Genomic DNA, 25,403 nt, shown 5'->3' on the forward strand with positions numbered 1-25,403 from the left:
AAACAAGTCTTTGATTTAAAACAAAAGCTTGATTATTTCGAAATATCGATGCTTGACAAATATGGCCAAGCAGACGGCTGATGCTGTGCACATTGCACTGGTTACCAGTTGAGTACCGGATCCGCTTCAGAGTTCTAGTACTGACATTCAAAGCTGTAGGCGGCCTGGGACCGACATACCTGAGGGACCGCCTCTCCCCATGTGTGTCATGTTCTCAGGGCGCAGGCAGGCAGGAGTCCAAAGCCAGTCCGAGGTCACAGTTCGGGAAATCAAACAGGAGCCTTGTCACCGCAGCAAAATCGCAAACCAGAAGTAGTGTCCAAAGCCAAAGGGGTCAAGGTGCCAAGGAGTTCAAACCAGTCAGGAATTGGAATCAGGAAAGAGCGTGGATGCAAGCCATGGAATTGACTTGTTGCTTCCACAAGGTTGCCAAGTCCCAGGTGTGAGTTATATGGGAGCCTCAATCAGCCAGCTCCCTGGGTGGCCGTAATACTCCTAGTATTCGGGGCTAAAAGACCAGAAGTATTGGGGCGCCTTGTGTCTGCGTTCTGAGAATCTATATATATATTTGGCCACTGTGACACAGAGTGTTCTACTGGATGGGCCATTGATCTGATCCAACATGGGTTCTCTTATACTTATGTCACCTTTCCGTAGGGCCTGTAAGACGGAGCTGTTCCACAGGCGTTTGGTTGAGGCAGGCGGACGCCCTTTGCTTTACTGTGTATACCATCGGCTATCCTCCCCCACAGTGATCTGTTATTTGAACTATTGCATTTGGACCACTGATTACACTCCAACTTGCACTATGAGCTCGCCCACCTTTGTTATACTGTACTATGTTGTATTGCTGTTTTAACTGTATTTTACTGGTTTTATTGTACTGTATTTGCTTGGTTTTATCTGAATGTAATCCGCCCTGAGCCCATCTGGGAAAGGATGGAATATAAATTCACCAAAATAAAAAAGTAAAATAAAAGTTGTTCCCTAACAGGTGTATGGCTGGATGTTGCTTTTGCCCATTTCCAGGGCTGGCACCTGCGGAAGACCTCACCCAGAGGAGCAGAGCTGTTGTGGGGGCACAGAGAGGGATAGGCAGTCTGGCAAATACAAGTGTCCAGGGCCATGAAGGGCTTTCTGGGTAATAGTCAACACTTTAAATTGAGCCCAATAACTTATGGGTAGCCAGTGGAGAGGCTGTAGAATGGGAATCGAATACATGCCCCATCCAGCTCCCATAATAGCTGAGCTGTGGCATTTTGTCCCAACTGGAGTTTCTGAACTCACAAACTCTGATAACATCTTTAATGAGCTCTGACTATTTCTTAGCAATTTTCTGATTCATAAACACTTAATCTAGGGAGGGGACTGCTGGGAGGGGAAGTGTGCAGTCCCTTTAACAGCATGTGGGATAGTGGGATGTGTTTGAGGACTGCAAACATGGCTAATGTTCCTGCCAAAGTCTGAGCATTTTTAACATTTCTTCCTGTTTAGCATAAAATTTCTGTGTACATTCAAGCTTTTTAAAAGAGCTCTTCTGATGTGCTAAGCCATTACACAATTACTCATGTAGATTCTTAGATGCTGTAAAAGATATCCATGGCAACTGAATCTCTTTCTATTTTCTGAGCATTCAAGGAAGTTTTCCCACTGTGTGGATTGTCTGGTGCAACTGAAGAGTGCTACTCTGACAGAATCTCTTATTCTGAACATTCAAAAGGTTTCTCCCCTGTGTGGGTTCTCTGGTGCAGTTGAAGATGGCCACAGTGGCTGAATCTGTTTCCACACTCTGAGCATTCAAAAGTTTTCTCCCCTGTATGGGTTCTCTGATGCCGCTGAAGATCGCCACTCCAACTGAATCTCTTTCCACACTCTGAGCATTCAAAAGGTTTCTCCCCTGTGTGGGTTCTCTGATGCCGCTGAAGATCGCCACTCCAACTGAATCTCTTTCCACACTCTGAGCATTCAAAAGGTTTCTCCCGTGTGGGTTCTCTGATGCAATTTTAGAGTGCCACTTCGACTGAAACTCTTCCCACACTCTGAACATTCAAAAGGTTTCTCCCCTGTGTGAGTTCTCTGATGCCACTGAAGATGGCCGCTCTGACCGAATCTCTTTCCACACTCTGAACATTCAAAAGGTTTCTCCCCTGTGTGGATTCTCTGATGCAGCTGAAGATGGTAACAGTGGCTGAATCTCTTTCCACACTCTGAGCATTCAAAAGTTTTCTCCCATGTGTGGGTTCTCTGATGTTGTTTTAGAGTGCCACTCTCACTGTATCTCTTCCCACACTCTGAGCATTCAAAAGGTTTCTCCCCCATGTGAGTTCTCTGATGCCGCTGAAGATCGCCACTCCAACTGAATCTCTTTCCACACTCTGAGCATTCAAAAGGTTTCTCCCCTGTGTGGGTTCTCTGATGCCGCTGAAGATCGCCACTCCAACTGAATCTCTTTCCACACTCTGAGCATTCAAAAGGTTTCTCCCCTGTGTGGGTTCTCTGATGCAGTTTTAGAGTGCCACTTCGACTGAAACTCTTCCCACACTCTGAACATTCAAAAGGTTTCTCCCCTGTGTGAGTTCTCTGATGCCACTGAAGATAGCCACTCTGACCAAATCTCTTTCCACACTCTGAACATTCAAAAGGTTTCTCCCCTGTGTGGATTCTCTGATGCAGCTGAAGATAGTAACAGTGGCTGAATCTCTTTCCACACTCTGAGCATTCAAAAGGTTTCTCCCCTGTGTGGGTTCTCTGATGCAGTTTTAGAGTGCCACTTCGACTGAAACTCTTCCCACACTCTGAACATTCAAAAGGTTTCTCCCCTGTGTGGATTCTCTGATGCAGCTGAAGATGGTAACAGTGGCTGAATCTCTTTTCACACTCTGAGCATTCAAAAGGTTTCTCCCCTGTGTGGGTTCTCTGATGCTTTCGAAGATCACCACTGTGACTGAATCTCTTCCCACACTGTGAGCATTCAAAAGTTTTCTCCCCTGTGTGGGTTCTCTGATGCTGTTGAAGATGGCCATTCTGACTGAATCTCTTTCCACGCTCTGAGCATTCAAAAGGTTTCTCCCCTGTGTGGGTTCTCTGATGCCGTTTTAGATTGCCACTATTACTGAATCTCTTCCCACACTCAGAACATGCAAAAAATTTCTCCCCTGTGTGGGTTGTCTGATGCAGTTTTAGAGTACCACTCAGACTGAATCTCTCTCCACACTCCAAACATTCAAAAGGTTTCTCTCCTGTGTGGGTTCTTAGATGGCTGTGAAGATGGCCTCTATGTCTGAATCTTTTCCCACACTCTGAACATTCAAAAGGTTTCTTGCCTCCGTGTACTTTTTGGTGCACAAGGAGCTGTGATCCATTTTTTATGTATTTGCTACACTGAGTGAATGTATGTGCCTTAATTATTCTCTGCTTTGGAAAATGCACATTACACTTTTTTTCTTCTCTCTTCTTAACCATATGGCTGCATTCCTTTCTCTTAGGTTTGCCTTGATTTCTATTTTCTTCCATATCTTGAACTTGATCTGGCAACTGCTGCTCAAGTTTCGTAACCTCTTCATTTCTCTGATCTTCCTCTGCTGGAATAAATAGAGAGATCACTTTAACACCTAGGAGGGCAAGTAAGGTCCGAAAACATCTATGTGGCTGTAGAGGGAGCATATAATCATAGAGTTGAAAGGGACCTCTAGGGACCCTCTGTACAATGCAGGAAACCCACATATATCTACCCCAAATTCATAGGGTCTTCATCGCTGTCAGATGGCCATCTAGTCTCTGCTTAAAAACCTCCAAGGAAGGAGAGCCACCACCTCCCAAGAAAGCTGGTTCCACTGAGGAACTGCTCTAACCATCAGAAGCCACACAGGGTTTCGACAACAGAAAGATTTATTGAACATGAAGAAGAAGAATTGCAGATTTATACCCACTCTTCTCTCTGAATCAGAGACTCACAGCAGCTCACAATCTCCTTTATCTTCCTCCCTCCACAACAGACACCCTGTAAGGTGGGTGGGGTTGGAGAGGGCTCTCCCAGCAGCTGCCCTGTCAAGGACAACCTCAGCCAGAGCTATGGCTGACCCAAGGCCATTCCAGCAGCTGCAAGTGGAGGAGTGGGGAATCAAACCCGGTTCTCCAAGATAAGAGTCCACACACTTAACCACTACACCAAACAAGATGGTGCTTGGCTACTGAAAAGAATAAGAAGTGACTTATAAAATAACAAAGCAGACAGTGTAAACCAGCACTTCTAGTGCCCTCAGACAGACTTACAGGTCAATCCAGATCCTTTTCTCTGCTGGCTGGCTGGCTATCCCAGGAGAGGCGGAGAGTCATTCAGCAGTGCCCCTTGATGCAATCCAGGGGACCACCCCCAACGGGAATAAGGCAAAAGCCTGGGGTTTTATCAGAAAGGACCATGAACTTCCACAGCCGATCAAAGGGCTTTTCTCAGAAGACTCACTGCAACAATGAACCCGCTGCTGTTTCGCACAGCAGCACGGGAAAGAAAGCTTTGAGATCAAACTCCTGTAGTTGGGAGGGGCCCTGTGAACACAGCACTGGATTCTCCCCCAGCCAGCGGTGCTAGAATGCTGAGTGAAACAGAGAAACCTATTTGCACAGCCTGAAATAGCACACTGGAGGACGAAAAGCTTATTATAGAGATCTTGCTCAGAAGGAGTTCCTAAATCTCCAAATCCCAGTCCCCAAAAGGCCTCACTCCCTCCTTAACCAGTGGGCTGCATGATTGTACCAAACTAAATCTTGATTAGAAAGAAGTGAATGAAGAAAACCCCCATGGCTACTCCTTGTCTGTTCCCTGGACATAACCATGCAGGATACTCACTCTCAGCCAGCGCATTTGGGAAGGAAATCTGTTCTTGGGATCCCCTTGAGAAACTCTCCAGCCTTTCTTTGGATGCGAGGATGTTGTCTTTCTTCATCAAAGACTCTCTCACACTTCTGTCTTCTTTGGGGGGAGGAGGGGGAGAGAGAAAAACAATTCTTAAATTCAGAAGTAAAAATTCTTCTGGAAGGATGAACCAGAGCCCCAACAGATAAAAGGGGGATGGATCTGTGAGGCAAGGCATCCTAGTTCCCCTCAAGGGTTAATGTGATAATTGTGGCCTGGTTCATGATTTGACTCTCTCTGCAGCTATCACCCTCATCTTTTTCCTAAGAACTTAAGAGAAGCCATGTAGGATGAGGCTAATGGCCCATCCAGTCCAACACTTTGTGTCACACAGTGGCCATTATATATATATATATATATATATATATATATATATATATATATATATATATATATATATATATATATATATATATATATATATATATATATATATATATATATATATATATAACCACACACACATATACACACACTGTGGCTAATAGCCACTGATGGACTGATGTTTCTCCTATTATAGCTGTGCAATTGAGAGATCCTGGCAAAGCAAGCTCTCCCTCCTCCCCAAGGGAGGAGCCTCAGCCAGTGGAGAAAATAGAGACTTTGCTCTGTAGCTCCTGTGCTATTGAGCAAGCCTTGCAAAGCAAACTGTGATGCAGAAGGAAGCAAGAGAGTGGGAGAAGGAAGCAGATGACAGCCGGACTCTTATGCTGCAAAAAGAGGTACTCTCTACCGTCAGGTATTTCATGTATAAAACAGACCAGTGAACTTTTCATGGTTTTCTCTTGCTGAGCTGTAGAAACTGCACTTTTTAGTGGTGTCTTGGTTTTACATCCCTCGTAAATCTTTCTGTTTTAGAAGGGCCTGCATTACATGTGTGCATTCTCCCTGTGAACCCAATGAACTGGTTCAGGTACAAAGACTAGTGACCCAGGGGGACCCAGCCTTGAGTTCTTGACAGGATCACTTAAAGTGGATTTTTGTAATCCCATCCAGGGGGAAGAGTTTGTTGTATATGTTAGTAAAAGAGAAATCCAGATCTAGCCCCTTCCAGGGACTTTCTGAGCATCCCAGCTCTGGGCCAGCCTGAGCTCAGCATGAAATCCTCAGGGGAGGAGGACTCCTCAGGAGAAGGGGAGTCACTCATGACTGGCTCTGAGTCAGCAGAAGCAGAAAACAGGCTGAGGAGCTGCAGGCTGACCAAGACGCACCTCCACCAGCTGATCCAGAGCCACCACCCAGCCCTCATGCAGCAGGGGAGGGTCGCATGATTAAGAAAGTCTGAGGGACTTGGGAATCTTCAGTCTGGAGAAGAGGAGGTTGAGGGGGGACATGATTGCTCTCTTGAAGTATTTCAAGGGCTGTCACTTAGAGGAAGGTGGGGAGCAGTTTCCGTTGGCAGCAGAGGAGAAGACTCATAATAACAGGGTTAAAATAAGGGTGGGAACATACCTGCTGGATATTAGGGGAAACCTTTTTACAGCAAAAGTTGTTCAACGGTCGAATTGGTGGGAGCCTGGATATTGTGGAAGCAACAAGTCATCCTCTTGTGACCACAACTCGTAAGCCTGCTTTCTTTGTATGACCTAGGACTTTGACTTCATCTCTGTGACTCTCTGGCTTGTGCATGATCCTTGAACCTCTGGGCTACACTCTCTGGTTTACCCCTTCTGGTAATGACCCTTTGGCTTGTGCACTTTCGGTTTGCGGACTTTTGAGGCTGAACTCTGGAATTTGTGTGAGCCCCTGAACATGTCTGGCTTGCGCCTGCTACATGACAGTCTCTCATCCCCACCTTTGCCTCTGGCCAGGACACCTTTTCTGGCTAGGGTGATGGCCACAACACTGGTCTCAGCTGCCCCTCGGCAAGTACCTGGAGAGGCCTCAGAATTATGCATTGCTGTTCTATAGTTTGATTCATGCATCATCCCAGGGGTAGCAATTCACACATTTGGCACTTGTGAAAGATCCTCCTTACCCAGAGAGATGACGCTCCAATAGTTCTCCCGCATGACTTCCCTGTAGAGAGTTTTCTGGTCCGGATCCAGCAGGTCCCATTCTGCTGGGGTGAAACAGATAGACACCTCCTCAAAGGAAAAAGGGCACTGGAAGAAAAAGCAGATTCCCTCATCAGAGATGATGCCAGGCAGAGACTGCACCCTGGAAGGGAGCAGTCTGGGATGGAACAGGATGTATGTCTTGGCAAAGGTCGAGGGAGTGGTATTCAGAGCCTCTCTCACCTGGACCACTCTAGAAACTGCAGAAGCAAAAGCCCCCCTGAGAAATAAGGGGGGAACCCAGGCTGTCCCCTGCTCATTCCCCCTACCTGGACTGGAGGTGAAGCAGCTGTTTCCACACCTCCAGAATGACTCAACAGCATCTCTCCACTGCCTGTTAGTAAGAGAAAGGAGGAAGGGTGTTTGTTGTGACTTCCATTTGAATGTTTGTTTATTTATTTACCTTCAATTTATATCCTGTCCACTCCAAAAGTGGACTCAGGGCACTCAGTTTGTTCCTCGCTTCACACACTCCCTTCCCAGAAGCTGGAAACCTTGCCCTGTGTACACTCCACACAAACTTTTCCTAAATTCTGGGAGAGGCAGAAGAGAAGTACCCATGAGCCTCAGGGGGTGATAAAAGCTGCCAACATATTTCAGGCTTCTGTGAGACCTGAGATGTTCCCTGTGAACTCTGAAGTTCCAAAAGTCGCAGCATCCCTGCTGGATCAGACCAAAAGCCCAGGAATCCCCTTCTCCTGCCAGCTGGCAGTGGGCCCTTCAGTCTGGACTGGGGGTGGAAATGATGTCACATGAGACGTCACCATCACATTCAGCCCAAAATCCATTTGAGTGCTTTTTGAGAATCTAGGGTGGTATCAGAGCCAAGCTTCACCCCAAGACCCTCCCCCAAATCTCCTGGGGTTTGAAACCACAGTCGATCATCCCTCCTGCAGCACCCTATTTCCTACAGTGGCCTGCAAGGTACTCTTATAAGAAGAGGCACAGAAGCTGAATTTTCCCATGATTATTCGTCTCCTACAAACCGTTTTTCAGTGCCCTGAATTCCCCCAGTTGAATAGCTCTGCCCAGGTTTGTCTAACTTTGCTTTTCTTTTTTGAGCCACCCTGAATTCCTCTTATGGAAGGAAGGAGAGATATGAATGTTCTAATTAATGTGAGGAATTGCCCTCTATCAATTAGCCTAATCCCCTTTGAGAACCATCACAGTCAGTGGACATTCTGTGCTGTGTGTTATGTGAAGTACTGAATTCTTTTCCTGACTTCAACTCTCTACCCATCACATTCATGGAGTACCCGTCATATACAAGCAAAAGGAGCCCTTACCACAAGAGAGGGCATCTTGGGCACCCTCCTGGGCCTGCGCCCTCTGCCCTTCCTCCAAGGAACCTCGTTCTGTCTCAGGGAATGGAGCTTCTCTCTCCAAGGATGGTCCCCACATCTGAAAGAGCAGCGAGTGAGAAGGGGAAGAGATGGAACAGAACAGAGAACACGCAACGGATCCTGCCCCACTCCCAGACTCTGTGCTCTTCCAACCCGGTGAGTTATCTGGAGTGAGAAGAAATTCTCTAGTACAGGGGTAGCCAACGGTAGCTCTTCAGATGTTTTTTGCCTACAACTCCCATCAACCCCAGCCATCAGTCATGCTGGCTGGGGCTGATGGGAATTGCAGGCAAAAAAACATCTGGAGAGCTACTGTTGGCCACCCCTGCAGAAGAGGCTGCTGAAGGAGGCTGTTAAATCTCCCATTCGAATGATTAACACCTGGGCAAATATCTCTCAGGGAAACTTTAGCATAAGGTCTGATATCATTGCTTGAATGGGACACAGCTGGAGGAAACCCCTCACCTGCTCTGCCTGCCTCTTCTCCTCGGCCTGACTCAGGAGGAAGCCTTCGGCCAAGGCCACCGCCTGGGAACTGGTCTCCGGCCCACATTCCCTGACCCAGCGCTGCATTTCCTGGGGCAGGAGGGCTAGGAACCTCTCCAGGATCACCAGGTCCACCATCTGCTTCTTGGAGTTCCTCTCTGGCTTCAGCCAGTGGCTGCAGAGTCGATGGAGCCGGCTGCAAACCTCTCGGGGCCCCTCAGCCTCACGGTACTGGAACTGCCGGAAGTGTTGGCCATGCACCTCTGAGATCTCCGTGACCTGAGAAGGTGTCTCTGGCACGGGGCTTTCCCAGCCTTCACCACCACTCCCAGCTTGGGTGGGAGGGGGGCCTTTGCTTGCTGTCTTGCCAGCTGCAGCTCCTTCTGGGTCCTGCTCTTCCATCTCCCTCCCCTTCTCTTGGGTCACCTCCAACTGGATAGAGATGCCTTTCGTCACTTGACTGTAAAGAGATACAGAGACAGTCACATGTCACAAGGAAAGCGAATGAGAACTGCCCTGGTAGATGAGAACTAAAGTGCTTCTTGTGGTTTGTAAACATGGTTTAAAACAAGTTTGTTATATGACATAGCAAACTATTTTAGAGATCCTCCTGAGTTCTCTGGGAAAGTTAATGGTCTCTGTTTGGCTCCTAACGGGCGTTACAAGCTTAACCTCTCATCACATGGGTTCAGTCCTTCCAAGGGGCTGATTCTTAATAATAATAATAATAATAATAATAGATTTTATTTGTATCCCGCCCTCCCCGCCTAGGCGGCTCAGGGCGGCTAACAACATTTTATACATTTACAGTAATGAATAAATAAATTTAACAATAAAAGATTAAACATTATAAAAACCAGTTAGTATATTTAAAATGCATAATTTAAGTTAATTTAAATTAATCTGGCAGTGAGTGATATTCTGACGCTGGTTCTGCCAGTTTAAATAGTTCCATAGTAATGTAGGTCCCTAGGCAGGACCATGCTGGCGGATCCTATATTCACAACAATTCAACAGTCGATGTCAATATATGCTCGTTTAAAAAGGAAGGTCTTGCAGGCCCTGCGGAACTGGTCAAGGCTCCGCAGGGCCCGCACTTCCTCCGGAAGCTGATTCCACAGGGCAGGGGCCACAGCTGAAAAGGCCCGTGCTCTGGTGTTCTGGAGCCTGACCTCTCTCGGCCCAGGGATGGTCATTTTATTTTTTCCGACTGACCTCAGTGCCCTCTGGGGTTCATATGGGGAGAGACGGTCCCTCAGGTAGGCTGGTCCTCGGCCATATAAGGCTTTAAAGGTAATGACCAACACTTTGTACTGGACTCGGTATGTAACTGGCAGCCAGTGCAGTCCGCGCAGCCCAGGCCGTATGTGCTCCCATTTCGGGAGCCCCAACAGTAGCCTGGCGGATGCGTTCTGCACTAGCAGCAACTTCCGGGTCCGGCACAAAGGTAGCCCCAAGTAGAGGGCATTACAGTAGTCCAATCTTGAGGTGACCGTTGCGTGGATCACTGTTGCGAGGTCGCGGCGTTCCAGGAAAGGGGCCAACTGCTTTGCCCGCTTCAGGTGGAAGAATGCTAACTTGGCAGTGGCTGCTATCTGGGCCTCCATTGATAATGAAGGCTCCAGTAAAACACCCAAGCTCTTCACCTTAAGGTAAACTGGAGCCCCGAAAGGACCAGGGGGACTGGTGACCCCGTAACCATCGTCTGTATCTCTTCATTAGACCTGAAGGGTTAGGCAAGAGCACCTCTTTCAAATGCTACGGGGGTCCCCCTTTGAAATGCGGGGTTCACCTGGTTAGATCTCCAGTAAACATGTCTTTTGGGAAGGCTGAAAACCAACTCCTCGTGGCTCTTGTCACAACTTGAAGGAAACTCTCAGTGCAGTTGCAGGACCAGATATCATGATAACATAACCACAGGGGCTCAGTTAATTACTCTCAACACTCCATAGTTAAGAAAATACATTTACATATCCATCTCCAATTCTCATATATTTGTTTCTCTAAGATTCTCCCCGGAATAAAATCCAAACAAACAGTGACCAGGTAAACTGAGCTTGCTATCCCTGTTTGGTCCTTGCATCTTTGAAATACGTTTGCTGGTCAGTGGGAACGGGTCATAAATAGCTGCCAACCATCACTCTGGTTTGGGGTTCAACCCAGGCAGGGCCCAGAATAGCCCCCCTTTTCACCTTCCTAAGCCCCCTGCCCACACACCAGGGGGGGACCTGAGAGGTGACCCCTCAAGCCTGAAGTGTCAGAAGGACCCAGGCCCATAAAGGCTTCCGTGGAGGAGGGGGGGATCGAACCGGCTCTCCCAGAGTCCCTGCATTAACCGCACGACACCCCACCGGCTCTCAGCTGGTCCCGGGCAGTTCAGGTGTGCGGGGAAAGGGGGCGGGGGGGGGGTGCAGCAGAAGACGTGCGGGAGGAAGGGGATGGAGTCTGGGGAATGGCCGGGGGGCCCTCGGCGCTCTTGGCCGCAGCAGCATCCAGGGGGCTTCAGGCGCGCCTCCTCCCCCCCCCCCCCCCGTCTCCCTTGGGTGCTGCAAGGCCCCCTTCCCTACCTGGCCGCCTCGCCTTCCCCTCCTCCGGCCCTCGTGGCGCTCGGAGCTGCTGCTGCTTTTGCAACCGGGGGAGGGTCGCAGGAGGCCCGCCTGCTGCTCTTTCCTTCGGCCCCTCCTGCCCCACCGGCGCAGCACCCCACGCCCGGCAGCAGAGCTTGCACGTCTTCCGTTCCGCAACTCCCTTTGCAAATGCCGGGCCCGGCATGCAAGACTTCCTCCCCTTCCCTGCCGCAGCAGCAGTGCTTTGGAAGGGGCTCCAGCGCCCCCTGGGTCCGGCCTCTGCTCTGCTGGGACTGCAGCTCTCCCGGACGCCTTCCCGGTGGGGCGGGGTGGTTTTGGATTGCACAACAACAACAAAATAATCCTTCCCCTTTTGTGGGGAGAGTTCAGCCTTGCAGCCTCCGTGTCTTTTGAAGCTTGTTGCAGACGACCGGGAGGTTTTTTCCTATTACAAACAAGGGAGGGATTAGAACAAATTAGGAGTCAAGTGGCACCTTTAAGACCAACTTAGTTTTATTCAGAAGGTAATCTTTCGTGTGCTCTAAGCACACTTCCTCAGAGGAGGAATCCAACACAGTGAGCAGAGCCACGCAGAGCTGATAGGCAATGGCCCAGAATGCAAAGTGGTACAGATTTAAGATCCAATGACAGAATAGTAAAATTATCTGGTAGGCAGTGGTTTAGAATGTAAAATGGTACAAATATAAGATCCAAGTGGTACAAAGACTTCTGGGAAAGAAATGCCTTCTTTTTGACCCAGGTTTATTAGCAATAGAATAATTAACAGGCATTCTCACATTCTGACATGTTACTGTTTGATGGTTTCCCATGCTAATGCAACCCAGATCAAAAGTTTTCTGAATTTGTTAATTTTACTATTCTGCTATTGCAGGGGTGGCCAACGGTAGTTTTCCAGATGTTTTTTGCCTACAACTCCCATCACCCCCAGCCATTAGCTATGCTGGCTGGGGCTGATGGGAGTTGTAGGCAAAAAAACATCTGGAGAGCTACCATTGGCCACCCCTGCGCTATTAGTTTTTAACTTTGTACCGCTTGGCATTCCAAACCCCACCAGCTATGTGTGGCTCTGCTCACTGTACCTCATTCCTCATTTGAAGAAGTGTGCATGCACACGAAAGCTTACCTTCTGAATAAAACTAGGTTGGTCTTAAAGGTGCAATTGACTCCTATTTTGTCCTACTACTTCAGACCAACATGGCTGCCTATTTGAATCTATCTAAAGGGAAGGATTAATCCTTGAAACCCCCATGTGGGGGGGGCAGTCATCAGCACTTTAGGCTGCCCAGCAAGCATAACATTTGTGTCCAGAATCCTAGAGAGGCAGCCTGGCAGCTGTTTCCCCAGGCATTCTGGGAAGCCCCCTTTGCTTCCTGTGGTACCGAGTTATGGAGCTGCCTTACACAAAACCCAGCCCACCCCCCCCCCATCCATCCAGGGCAGTATTGTCCACTCAGACTGGCAGGGCCTCTGCAGGACCTCAGGAGTCCTTCACATCACTCACTCCCCAGAACTTTGAACTGGAGGTTGGACAGGAGACTTTCTGCATGCCAAGCGGATGCTCTGCCCCTGAGCCACAGCTCCCGCTCTCATCCTCGCTTTCCTCTCAGCCTACAGACAGTGCTAGTCTTCAGTGCTCTCAGGCAGCCGCTCAGCTCTGGGGTCCATCACAGTCAGTGTTGTCTGCTCAGACCGGCAGCAGCTCTGCAGGGTCTCAGGCTGGGGTCTTTCACATCACCCACTGCCTGGTCCATTTGTCTGGAGATGCCAGAGATTGAACTAGAGATTGAACCAGCAGATGTCAAGTCTGGCTTTAACTCTGGCTCAACCAAAGAGCATGCTGGGTAGAACCAAAGTATAACCAAATGCTGCTAGCAAACCTTTCCCTGTTCCCCCCCTCCCCTCCTTAGAGAATCTCCCTGCTTTGAAATGGTGATGTGTGAAAAGTCGTATCTGAACCTTCTCAGCTCAGGCCCGGGGGAGAGGAAGGAGCCTGAAAAGCATCAAGGCCAGCAAGCCTCTAATCAACATGAGAATGTGTTGGTAACATCTATGTGTGAATGTCCCCTGCACAATTCCTCTACCCTTAGGAATGCCTTTGAAGTACTCCTTATATGCAATGTATCTACTGTATGTCTTTAGTCTTTTCAAGCCTTGGCTTAGGCCGCGAGTATTCAGTATCAATAAAATAGTTTCTTTGTATCTACATCGACTTGTTATTGAATCTTGACAGCTGATGCTCTACCACTGAGTCATGGACCTCTAGGGCAAGGAAATAGGAAGGGGCACTCTGCCTTATGCTGAAGGACCATTCATCTCTCAAGAGTGCCCATCATTCTGACTGGCAGCCACTCTCTTGCATGTACCTGACCTTTTAAACTGGCAATTGGACTGGGGCTCTTCTGCTGGCAAATCAGAGTCTCTGTTGCTGAGTCCCCTCCCCTATTGCATTTCTCTCCCCCACCCCCAAAGCGATTCCTATTTATAAGATTTACCAGGCCGCCTCATTACTCGACCAAAAGGGCCAGAGGGCAACGGGAGCTGACCTCCTGCGTCCTTCGCAGGGATGTCTTTGTGTCTGGGGCTTCCTGGTCTCCCCACTGCAGTTCGAAGCACCGTCTCCTTTCCTCCAAGGCAGGAAGTGGGCTGGAAAAGTCTTAGCTGATGTGGTGAACAGGATTGGCAAGGGCGGATTTTTATTTTAAAAATTCCTCTCCATGAATGAGTGTGGGAACATGCAGACTGGCCTACTTCACAGGGTTGTTCTGTTTTTTTCCGCCAAGCCTCCCAGTGGTGCACTGAGACTTACAAGCACAGGCTGCATTGGAGGGGGGAGGGCTCTCTTTACCCTTACAGTGGAGCGACAGTCCCTTCCATCATCAGGTAATTGGCCTCAGTAATTCACGCATGGTCAAATCTTTAAGGAAGCTAGGAAGGCCCATGTCCAGTGGCAGCTTTCCTCCTTAATTCTGGTTTGGGGGCAGCAAAGAGGGCTGCCTGGTCCTAATTTTGCAAACAAACAGGAAATAAGGCTGAACAATCACAAATAAAACACTTTGTGATGTTATAAATTCACAACACTGTGCCAAATACTTCACAGTTAAAATATATTACTTTCACTTCAAATCAAAATTGAATCAATGTGTGTAAAATATGCAGAAACTGGATGATCCTAAAGTGTTTCTGCCAGTTCACAGATATACTTGAATTCAACTATGTGATGCACCCCATTGTCAAAACTGAAGATGTGACGACACACACCCTCGGTTGATACTTTTGCGTGTTTCAAGAGAATCTCTCCTGGTCACCTTAGTTAATGCAAAACTTAGGTTATGCCAGACAGACCCGATTGGCAAATGGTCCTTCCCTGGCAGCGAGGTCTCAGTGGGTGGGGCACAGGTGCGAGGGGAACGGCAGGGGCTTCCCTCAGATGGGCACCCCCCAGGAGCCTTCCAGCCCCACACACCCCTCCTCCCCCCTTCAGCAGGAAAGGGCCACAAGTAGCTGCAAGCAACCACCAAACCAGGGAGGGCCCAGATAGACCCCTCCCCTCCCCAAGCACCCCCACATACCCCAGGAAGGGTACAGAAAGATGACCAATCAAGCTTTTGAGGCAAATTCAAGCTTCTCTTAAACAAGGTGGGAAGAAACCAACAGAGAGAAGAGGAAAAACAACCGCTTGGGAGGAGCAGTTTTAGCAGACTGAGCAAGGAGACATTATTTCTATGGCAACCCTGGACAGGCCTCCTCCCCGGGGCACTGCTTCGCTATCTGCAGCCCAGGCTCCCAGGAGGCAACGGGCTTCCCTGGCTTGTGGGGACAACATGCCTTGAACCAGCCTGTATGCAAGTCAACCAGGTAGGGTTGCCAAAGCAGCCATTTTCTCCAGGCCAACTGATTTCAGTTGCTTTGAGATCACTTTTCATGGGAAATTACTCCAGGCACCACTTGGAGGTTGGCAACCCTGCCTATATCAGAGAGGGGTCTCGGGCAAGCTGTCCCTTCTGTGCCTCATTGGCTGTTCCCTTTTCCCACCTCTCCAGATCCATCTGAGTAGGGCCTCCTCTAGGTACCACCCTGCCAATGGGCAAAATCAACAACTCACCACACAAGTGCTTTCTTTGTTGTGGCCCCATCTTATGGAAGGGCCTGCCTGGGGAAATCGGAAAGATCTCCTGCCTTTCTGCAAATGATGCACATCTGGATCATTTCCCCTTGGAGTAGAAGCCAGCCTGAACTCCTCCTTCCCGGCTTTGCTCATCATGTGGGACAGTGGGACCCCCTTGCAGGGTTGCCCAGCCTGGGGCAGCTTTTCCTCCCAGCCCCCCCACTCTTCCCCCATCCAGGCACCCCCCAGCCTGGCTTCTCAGGGCCCCATCCTCCAGCTCTCCTGCAAGCAAAGCCAGATCCCACGAGGAGGATGTTGGAGGACTTCAGTCTTTCTCTCCTCCATGTTGTATCCTCTCCAGGAACTGTCTTGGCTGCTTCTTAACCTTTTACTAGCTGTTATGCACAGGAGCAGATAAAAAACTATTTCCATGTTTCCCCCCACCCCACCCCAAATTATGGAATTCAAGGTGCCTTTTAAGTGCCAAGCTGGCACTTAAATTCCCAGAGGTATAAAACTCTGCTGTGGTCGCTCAGACACTTTGTCAGCCAACAGGAAGCTGGGCAGAAAATCAATGGGAGTAAAAAATTAGTGCAGAGAGGAAACAGGGAGCATTCAAGCAATCCTTCAGGAGATTTGCTTGTCTCTCAGGGCTTTCGAATAGCAGGCCTCTCTGAAAGGAGTCGTCACAATGTAAACGGGACCACGGAGGAGAGACTAAGCCACAACAAAAAGAAAAAACTCTCCGTGTAAAATGCAGTTTTAACTTGTGAATAATAACTGTCAAAATACAAAACGAATATTATCAGTGCATCTCACCAAGTAAAAACCTCACAAGTTACTCAGTGCTCCTACTGCCCTTATGTGGCTGAAAGCCTCTAAATAACATTCAGTCCAGTATTAAAAGTAGGTGGTCCAACAGAGAACCGGTCCGCTTTGCAAGCCGTTTCGGATCTCAAATCCTTCTTCCAGGCACCATTCTTGAGTGTTTTGTAGTTTTTCAGGTCCAGAAGTGCTAAAAGAATTCCTAGCTTTCTCTAATTAGCACGCATAATAGCGGGAACGCCATAGTCAGTACTATCCTTATCACCGCTGCAGGCGTCCAATGCAGGCCTGCATTGCTGATAAGGATAGTACTTACTATGGCGTGTGAAGGAGCGGCCTGCTTGAGGAGGTCAAGAAACCATTCGAAACTGAGTGGATCAAGAGAGCTTTTCTGCCTAGACAAGAGACTCGCACTGTCCATAATGACTTACAAAGTAAACTTGGAGAAACCATTAGGAACTGTGGTCTGTGCTACTGGGTTTAGCTTAGGGAATCTAGGATCCTGCAAAGTAAATTTTGTATCAATATATTATGTTAAAACCAACGGTTACCTTCAGCTCTGATTTCAGATTGTGTTGTTTATTAAATGCCCCACCACTCTGTTGATTGTATGCATAGAATCATAGGGTTGGAAGGGACCCCAGGGTCATCTAGTCCAGCCCCATCTGTCACTCTTGACTCACATCTGTCACTCCTTTCAAAGAGAAAAAACTCTCAGTGTAAAATGGAGTTGCTGATTTTGCCCATCTGCAGGCTGGCACCTGCGGAAGACCTCACCCAGAGGAGCAGAACTGTTGTGGGGGCACAGAGGGGGAGAGGCAGTCTGGCGATTACAAGTGTCTGAGGCCAGGAAGGGCTTTCTGGGTAATAGCCAACACTTTCAGTTGAGCCCGGTAACTGATGGGCAGCCAGTGGAGAGGCTGTAGAATGGGAGATATATGCTCCATCTAAGCTCCCATAATAGCTGCGCTGTGACATTTTGTCCCAACTGAATGGCCAAAAGAAAACTCATACTTGGCAGTCAAGTACATTAAAGAAACTACGCTCAATGTTGCCTCATCCAGGTTACATTAGATTAATAATGTCAAAGTATCTACAGGGTGTGTAAGAGCGCACAGAGTCCAAATGGCCAAAAGAAAATTCAAGAAAGGGGAGCCATTTATAGAGTGGAGAATTGTTACTTTCAGAATCCGTTACACAACTCAAACTATCTGCTATCTTGCCCATTGCATATACCTCTCAAATTTTTGCATGCCAGACTTTTACAGAAGGGGAATTAGGAGATCTTCCAGACTGTGCTAGTACCATTTTAGCTGATGCAAGTAAAAAAGATATCAAGGATTTGCTAAGAGCTGTGATAGAAATACTTTTCCAGCGGTCTAACAATATAAGTTCTGACGGGAAATGGCAGAGGCTATTCGGGTTTTTATTATTATTATTATTATTAAATTATTTAGCCCATTACAATTCAAAGATAAAAATTTCAGTTGACAATCAGCCATATTTGAAAGAAGAAAAATGTAGGTTCGTTATAATTTTTACATTTCATAGCATCAGTACGAAATACCGAAGAATCAGCTAAAAGCATACCCCGGAGACTGTAAGTCAAGCCTATGAGGAAGAGTTGCATGTCAGAGATTGCAAACAGCTCTGAACAAAAAGCAAAATAACATCGTACATTCATGCTGCCCAAAACAAAAACTAACATTAACCAACACCAGTCATCTACCATCTACTATTACTAGTCACCAACACTCCAACCAACTCTGTTAACCCAATTCTGGCAAAACAACAAAAATTTCTGTAAAAGTGTAGATTGGAAGCCTCACTACCAGAGACTCCACTTGGGTGAAAATAGCAACAAATCGGAGCAATATATAGAACCAAAAAACTCCATCCCCCCACCCCTAATATGATTGTAACAAGCAATATCAACCCAGCATTTTAGAACTTTGCAAGTGAAATAAAACAATGCCAAACATATAACCAAACATAGAGCCTTTCATTATAACCTTCTAGAGGAACATGAATAATACAATATTAGAACAGTGAACGAGAGAACTCAGAAGCCTATTGCATTAGAATCCTCACCTTTTTCCCACTGAGGTGTAATTACTGATTATAGGTATACTCATACTGCCACCATAGGTAGAATTCCGCCTTTTCCCACTCTCATCACCAAAATTAGCCAGTTATTAGGAGGATGATGGATGATCTTCAGAAGCTGCTTCCAAAACTCCGGTAGGAATGGGGAGATTCAAATCTTGTAGCAATGCTTATTCTGGAGTCAAGATCTCTAGCCAAAAACAAATGCTCTTGAGTTGAGACTTGCAATTTATATGAAGCAAACCAGCGATATCTAATGTTTTCCTTGTTTAGAATTTTGATAATTGGTTTCAACGGCTTCTGCCTTTGCAAAGTTTCCGGTGACAAATCTTGTAGGACTTGCACAGTGTGATCTCCTAACTTTGCAGCACGGGCTTTATACAAAAGTTTAGCCTTAATGAAGCCCGACGAAAAGCGGACTAGAATGTCTCTGGGTACCATTGCTTTCTGCCCACGCATGGGACCGATTCCGTAAGCGGCTTCCAGGGCGCTGAGTTCAGACTCGGAAAAATCCATTGTTTTTGCTAACCACATAGAAATAAGAGCCTTTAAATCAGTAAGAGAGGCTGAGTTCTCAGGGAGACTATGAATATCAACATTCCCCATTTTTAATTGGTTTTCAAGCGTGATCATTTTATCTGTAGCCCATTCATCCCGTTTATAAAAGTACTGTGCGTCATCTTGAGACATACTAGCCATGTTAACAGCAGAATCGGCTGTCTCTATCACTTTTCTAAGGACGTTTTAAGTTCCACGATTTGGGCAGAATGGCTGGATCATAGAAGAAATTTTATCAGTCATATTCTGTTCTAAATTCTTAAAAGCTTCCATTACCTCGGATCTGAAAAACGCTAGGTCGTCCGGTGTGCTTTTCCCGCCTCCCGACGCCATTTTGCCTGCAGAAATAGATGACACTCTCGAGGCCTTAGACCAGGGCCCTTTTGGGAAATAATCCTTGACAGAGCCTTTTGGATTTCTTTTTGATCTGGATTTTTGTCCATCAGCTGATCCCATACTAATTAAAGAAAGAAAAAATAAAGCCGGGCGCTTTGGCGAGTAAGTTTATAGGGGGTAGACTCGGAGCTTTGTTTTCAAGCATTCATCTCCTTGGCTCGCAATGTCACACCCCCCCATAAAACATGCTGAAAACATTAGCACTTATTGGTCTTAAAGGTGCTTTCCTTGTATTTCTCCCATGGGATCCAGAGAACTTGGCAAAGGAAGCTCTGGCTCTTTCCTTCCTTCCCCAGGGGACCAGGAGGGGGAGGACCCCAGCCATTAGAAGGCAGAGAGATTTGGCTCTGTAGTTCTGCTGTGTGATTGAGCCAGTCTGGCAAAGGCAGCCCTAACTCTCCCCTCTTCCTCCCCAAAGCAGGAGCCTCAGCCAATGGAGAAAAGAGGTTTTGCTCTGTAGTTCCCGTGCAATTGAGCAAGCCTTGCAAAGAAAGCTGTGATACAGAAGGAAGCAAGAAAGAGGGAGAAGAAGGCAGATGATAGCCAGTTGCTTGGGGGCCTGATACGAGCTCTCTGGGGGTCTGATTTGTTGACGATATCTATGCCAACTGAATCTCTTTCCACATTCTGAGCATTCAAAGAAGTTTTCCCCATGTGTGGGTTCTCTGATGTAGATGAAGAGACACACTTCGACTGAATCTCTTGCCACACTCAGAGCATGCAACAGGTTTCTCCCCTGTGTGGGTTCTCCAGTGCTGGTGAAGAGTGCCACTCTGACTGAATCTCTTTCCACACTCTGAGCATTCAAAAGGTTTCTCCCCTGTGTGGGTTCTCTGATGATTTCGAAGAGCACCACTGTGACTGAATCTCTTTCCACAATCTGAGCATTCAAAAGGTTTCTCCCCTGTGTGGGTTGTCTGGTGCACCTGAAGATGGCTACTCCGACTGAATCTCTTTCCACACTCTGAGCATTCAAAAGGTTTCTCCCCTGTGTGGGTTCTCTGATGCTTTCGAAGATCACCACTGTAACTAAATCTCTTTCCACACTCTGAGCATTCAAAAGGTTTCTCCCCTGTGTGGGTTCTCTGATGCAGCTTTAGAGTGCTGCTGTGACTGAATCTCTTTCCACACTCTGAGCATTCAAAAGGTTTCTCCACTGTGTGGGTTCTCTGATGCTTTCGAAAATCGCCACTGTAACTGAATCTCTTTCCACACTCTGAGCATGTAAAAGGTTTCTCCAATATGTGGGTTCTCTGGTGCTGCTGAAGTTGGCTATTCTGACGGAATCTCCTTCCACACTCTGAGCATTCAAAAGGTTTCTCCCCTGTGTGGGTTCTCTGGTGCACGTGAAGATGGCTACTCCGACTGAATCTCTTTCCACACTCTGAGCATTCAAAAGGTTTCTCCCCTGTGTGGGTTCTCTGGTGCACCTGAAGATGGCTACTCCAACTGAATCTCTTTCCACACTCTGAGCATTCAAAAGATTTCTCCCCTGTGTGGGTTCTCTGATGCTTTTGAAGATCACCACTGTGACTGAATCTCTTTCTACACTCTGAGCATTCAAAAGGTTTCTCTGCTGTGTGGGTTCTCTGATGCTTTCGAAAATCGCCACTGTAACTGAATCTCTTTCCACACTCTGAGCATGTAAAAGGTTTCTCCCCTGTGTGGGTTCTCTGATGCTGCTGAAGTTGGCTATTATGACTGAATCTCTTTCCACACTCTGAGCATTCAAAAGGTCTCTCCCCTGTGTGGGTTCTCTGATGCAGCTTTAGAGTGCTGCTCTGACTGAATCTCTTTCCACACTCTGAGCATTCAAAAGGTTTCTCCCCTGTGTGGGTTCTCTGGTGCACCTGAAGATGGCTACTCCGACTGAATCTCTTTCCACACTCTGAGCATTCAAAAGGTTTCTCCCCTGTGTGGGTTCTCTGGTGCTTTCGAAGATCACCACTGTGACTGAATCTCTTTGCACACTCTGAGCATTCAAAAGATTTCTCGCCTGTGTGGGTTCTCTGATGCTTTCGAAGATCACCACTGTGACTGAATCTCTTTCCACACTCTGAGCATTCAAAAGGTTTCTCCCCTGTGTGGGTTCTCTGGTGCCGCTGAAGATGACTACTCTGACTGAATCTCTTTCCACACTCTGAGCATTCAAAAGATTTCTCCCCTGTGTGGGTTCTCTGATGCTTTTGAAGACCACCACTGTGACTGAATCCTTTTCCACACTCTGAGCATTTAAAAGGTTTCTCCCCTGTGTGGGTTCTCTGATGCTTTTGAAGACCACCACTGTGACTGAATCCTTTTCCACACTCTGAGCATTCAAAAGGTTTCTCCCCTGTGTGGGTTCTCTGATGCAGCTTTAGAGTGCTGCTCTGACTGAATCTCTTTCCACACTCTGAGCATGCAAAAGCTTTCTCCCCTGTGTGAGTTCTCTGGTGCACCTGAAGATGGCTACTCCGACTGAATCTCTTTCCACACTCTGAGCATTCAAAAGGTTTCTCCCCTGTGTGGGTTCTCTGATGCTTTCGAAGATCACCACTGTGACTGAATCTCTTTCCACACTCTGAGCATTCAAAAGGTTTCTCCCCTGTGTGGGTTCTCTGATGCTGCTTAAGAGTGCTGCTGTGACTGAATCTCTTTCCACACTCTGAGCATTCAAAAGGTTTCTCCACTGTGTGGGTTCTCTGATGCTTTCGAAAATCGCCACTGTAACTGAATCTCTTTCCACACTCTGAGCATTCAAAAGGTTTCTCTCATGTGTGGATTCTCTGATGCCGATGAAGAGACGCACTTAGACTGAATCTCTTTCCGCACTCTGAACATGCAAAAGGTTTCTCCCCTGTGTGGGTTCTTTGATGACATTGAAGAGTGCTATTGTGATTGAATCTCTTCCCACACTCTGAACATTCAAAAGGTTCCTTGCCTCTGTGTACTTTTTGACGCACAAAGAGCTGTGATCTCTTTTTGAAGTACTTGCTACACTGTTTGGATGTATATGCTTTAATTATTCTTTGCTTTGGAAAATGTACATTAAACCTTTTTCCTTTTCTCTTCTCATCCATACGGCTGCCTTCCTTTCTCTTAGGTCTGCCTCGGTTTCGATTGTTTTCTTTCAAATCTTGAACTCCATCTGGCAACTGCTGGACAAGTTCCTCACCCTCCTCGTTTCTCTGATCATCCTCTTCTGGAATAAGGAGAGAGATCCCTTTAACGCCTGGGAAGGCAGGTAAGGTCCAAAGACATCTCTGTGATTGCAGGTGGATAGGACTGATGGCTCTTCAGCCCCCTCCAGCTTCCCTGATCTTAACCACCTCCCCCCTTTCCCCAGTGTCTAGTTTTAAGGATACCTCATCCCGTCAAGAGCCACAGCTAAGCTTGCAATGCCAATTACACCCCCCCACACACACACACTCCCAGCTCATGCAGCCAGAAGCAATGCAAGGTTCCAACAACACAGAAAGATTTATTGAAGATGGTGCTTGGCAACTGAAAAGAATAAGAAGTGACTTAAAAATAACCAACCAGACAGTACAAACTAGCTCTCTTCTAGTGCCCTTAGGCAGACTTACAGGTCAAACCAGATGCTAGGGTCTTGCTGGCTTGCTGGCTGGATATCCCAGGAGATGTGGAGATTCATCCAGCAATGTCCCTTGCTGCAATACAGGAAACTCCTCCCCCCCCCCGCCCCGCAGGGAACAAGGCAGAAGCCTGGGATTTTATCAGAAAGGACCAGGAACCCCCAGAGCCAACTGAAGGGCTTTCCCCAAAAGACTCACTGCAAGAATGAACACGCTGCTGTTCCACACGGCAGCACAGGAAAGAAAACTTGTCTAGTTAGAAGGGAGGGGCTTTGTGAACACAGCACTGGATTCTCCCCCAGCCAGTGGCGTTGTAATGCTAAATAAAACAGAGAAACCTATTTGCACAACCTGAAATAGCACGCTGGAGGACAAAAAGCTTATTACAGAGTTCTTGCTCAGAAGGAGTTCCTAACTCTCCAAATCCCAGTCCCCAAAAGGCCTCACTCCCTCCTTACCCAACGGGCTGCATGACTGCACCAAACGAAACATTGCTCGGAAGTGAAGCAAAAAAGCTGCATGGCTGTTCCTTGACTGTTCCCTGGACATAACCGTGCAGGATACTCACTCTCAGCCAGATCACTCGGAAAGGAAATGTGTTCTTGGGATCCCCTTGAGAAATTCTCCAGCCTTTCTCTGGATGTGAGGATGCTGTCTTTCTCCAGTAAAGCCTCTCTTATACTTCTGTCTTCTTTTGGGGGAAGAGGGGGAGAGAGAGAAATCATTCTTATATGGGGAAGGAAGGAAATTCAAAAGTACAAATTCTTCTGGAAGGATAAACCATAGTCGAGATCATAGTCCACAATCCCAACAAATCTAAGGGGAACACATCTGTGAGGCAAGGCACCCTAGTACCCCTCAAGGGTTAATGTGATAATTAAGTGGCCTGGTTCATGATTTGACTCTCCCTGCAGCTCACATCCTTATCTTTTTCAAGGTGGAGTCAGGACTGCGGTTATTATGGTAACTGAGAACCTGTATCCCCTTGTGTAACCAAGAGGGAAGGGGGATGGGGAGGGTGCTGACAACCTCTGGAAAGTTCCACCAGGGAGGACCCTTGATTGGGTAATTTGGACCGCCTGTCTCTGGAGCGGTAGAAAGTATGATACTAGTATATACGAGAGGGAAGCCAGGCAACCTTTATTGCTTGTGCTGTGCTGGTGTGCTTTGATATTTTCTTGCTTCATTGTGATTTTTTTGTAGAATAATTTAGGCCAGGTTTGTCAAATTCATTTGTTATGAGGGCCGGATCTGACACATATGAGTCCTTAATAATAATAATAACTTTTTATTTATATCCCGCCCTCCCCGCTGAGGCAGGCTCAGGGCGGCTCACAACACATAGATACAATACACAGTAAAACCATAATACACAATAATTACAATTAGATAAAACCATCATTAAATCAACTTATATTAAAATTAACATTATGGACTTCCGGAGTTAAAGCTTGGTGAGCTGACCTGTTTCCCTGTGTGGAGCAGACCAGGATCTTTGTTTTTGGACAGAAAAGGCTTTATAAAGCCTACTGTCTACTTTTTCCAGTAAAGGAAATTGTCTACGGCATGCATGTTTATTTCGAGGGGGATTCACTTTGGCTGACGAACGATCCCAGGAGGGTTTTTTTTTGGCTTTGAAGATTCCCCCGATGAAGAATTGCATTCTATCGCCTACAAAGAATCCTTGGAGTCATTAAATTGACATAAACTCACTAAGGCTTCAACTTCCTATGGACTATAACAACATCTGAGATAAAGTGGACGGTATTATGGGAGAGAATAGATGTCGTTAAGAAGGTAAAGATCCTTATCTACTACTCCGGGTTGAATTTAAGCTTGTTAAAAGGGAAGATCTGGGACCCAGAACTATTTTTCAAAGTGGAAAATCAAGGAGAAGTGGAAGGGGGTAGAAGTGGTTTCTTTGGATTCAAAAGAAAGCAGAAAAGTGCAGAAAAATACTTGCTGTTATGAATTCCTGTGGCTTCGAAAAAAAACCCCAGTCATAACAAAGCTTCAGTTTCTCTCCTCAAAACAGGAAGTGACGTTTTCTGCAATCATTGTGAGACTTCAATGCTAGAGAGTCAGGAAGTAAGTGTGGACTGAAGAGGAGCATCCAAGTATCCGGATACTTGCAAGAGTCAGCAACCATAGAGAAACATTGGAGGCTAATTACAGAAAGGCCAAAATATTTTCACTAAATAATTTGAAAGTGGACTATAAAAAGGTTCAAAATATATATAAACAATCCCCTAAGGGCTAAATAACATGGACTATGTACTTGAAATTGGAAAACAAGCCCTAGAGGGTAAAAGGAAAACTTTTTAAAAAGAGAGGCTTGGAACTTTAAAAATTAATATCTTGAGCTAGGAAGCTTTGAGGACGGCATTTTTAGGCTTGTTGAAAAGGGCAGGCTTTGTTCTGTTAAATGCAACTATCAGATTGGGGATTGAAG

General features: G+C 47.0%; 2 pseudogenes; both read right to left on the reverse strand.

Annotated features, from left to right (window-relative positions):
- The window catches only part of LOC132574417 (zinc finger protein 658B-like), a 44,206-nt pseudogene extending 24,893 nt beyond the window's left edge, over window positions 1–19,313 (reverse strand).
- Window positions 19,314–20,011: 698 nt separating this feature from the next.
- On the reverse strand, window positions 20,012–23,500 carry LOC132574418 (oocyte zinc finger protein XlCOF6-like; annotated as a pseudogene).
- Window positions 23,501–25,403: the final 1,903 nt, after the last annotated feature.

Source organism: Heteronotia binoei, chromosome 6, assembly GCF_032191835.1.
Source record: "Heteronotia binoei isolate CCM8104 ecotype False Entrance Well chromosome 6, APGP_CSIRO_Hbin_v1, whole genome shotgun sequence".
Taxonomy (NCBI): Eukaryota; Metazoa; Chordata; class Lepidosauria; order Squamata; family Gekkonidae; genus Heteronotia; species Heteronotia binoei.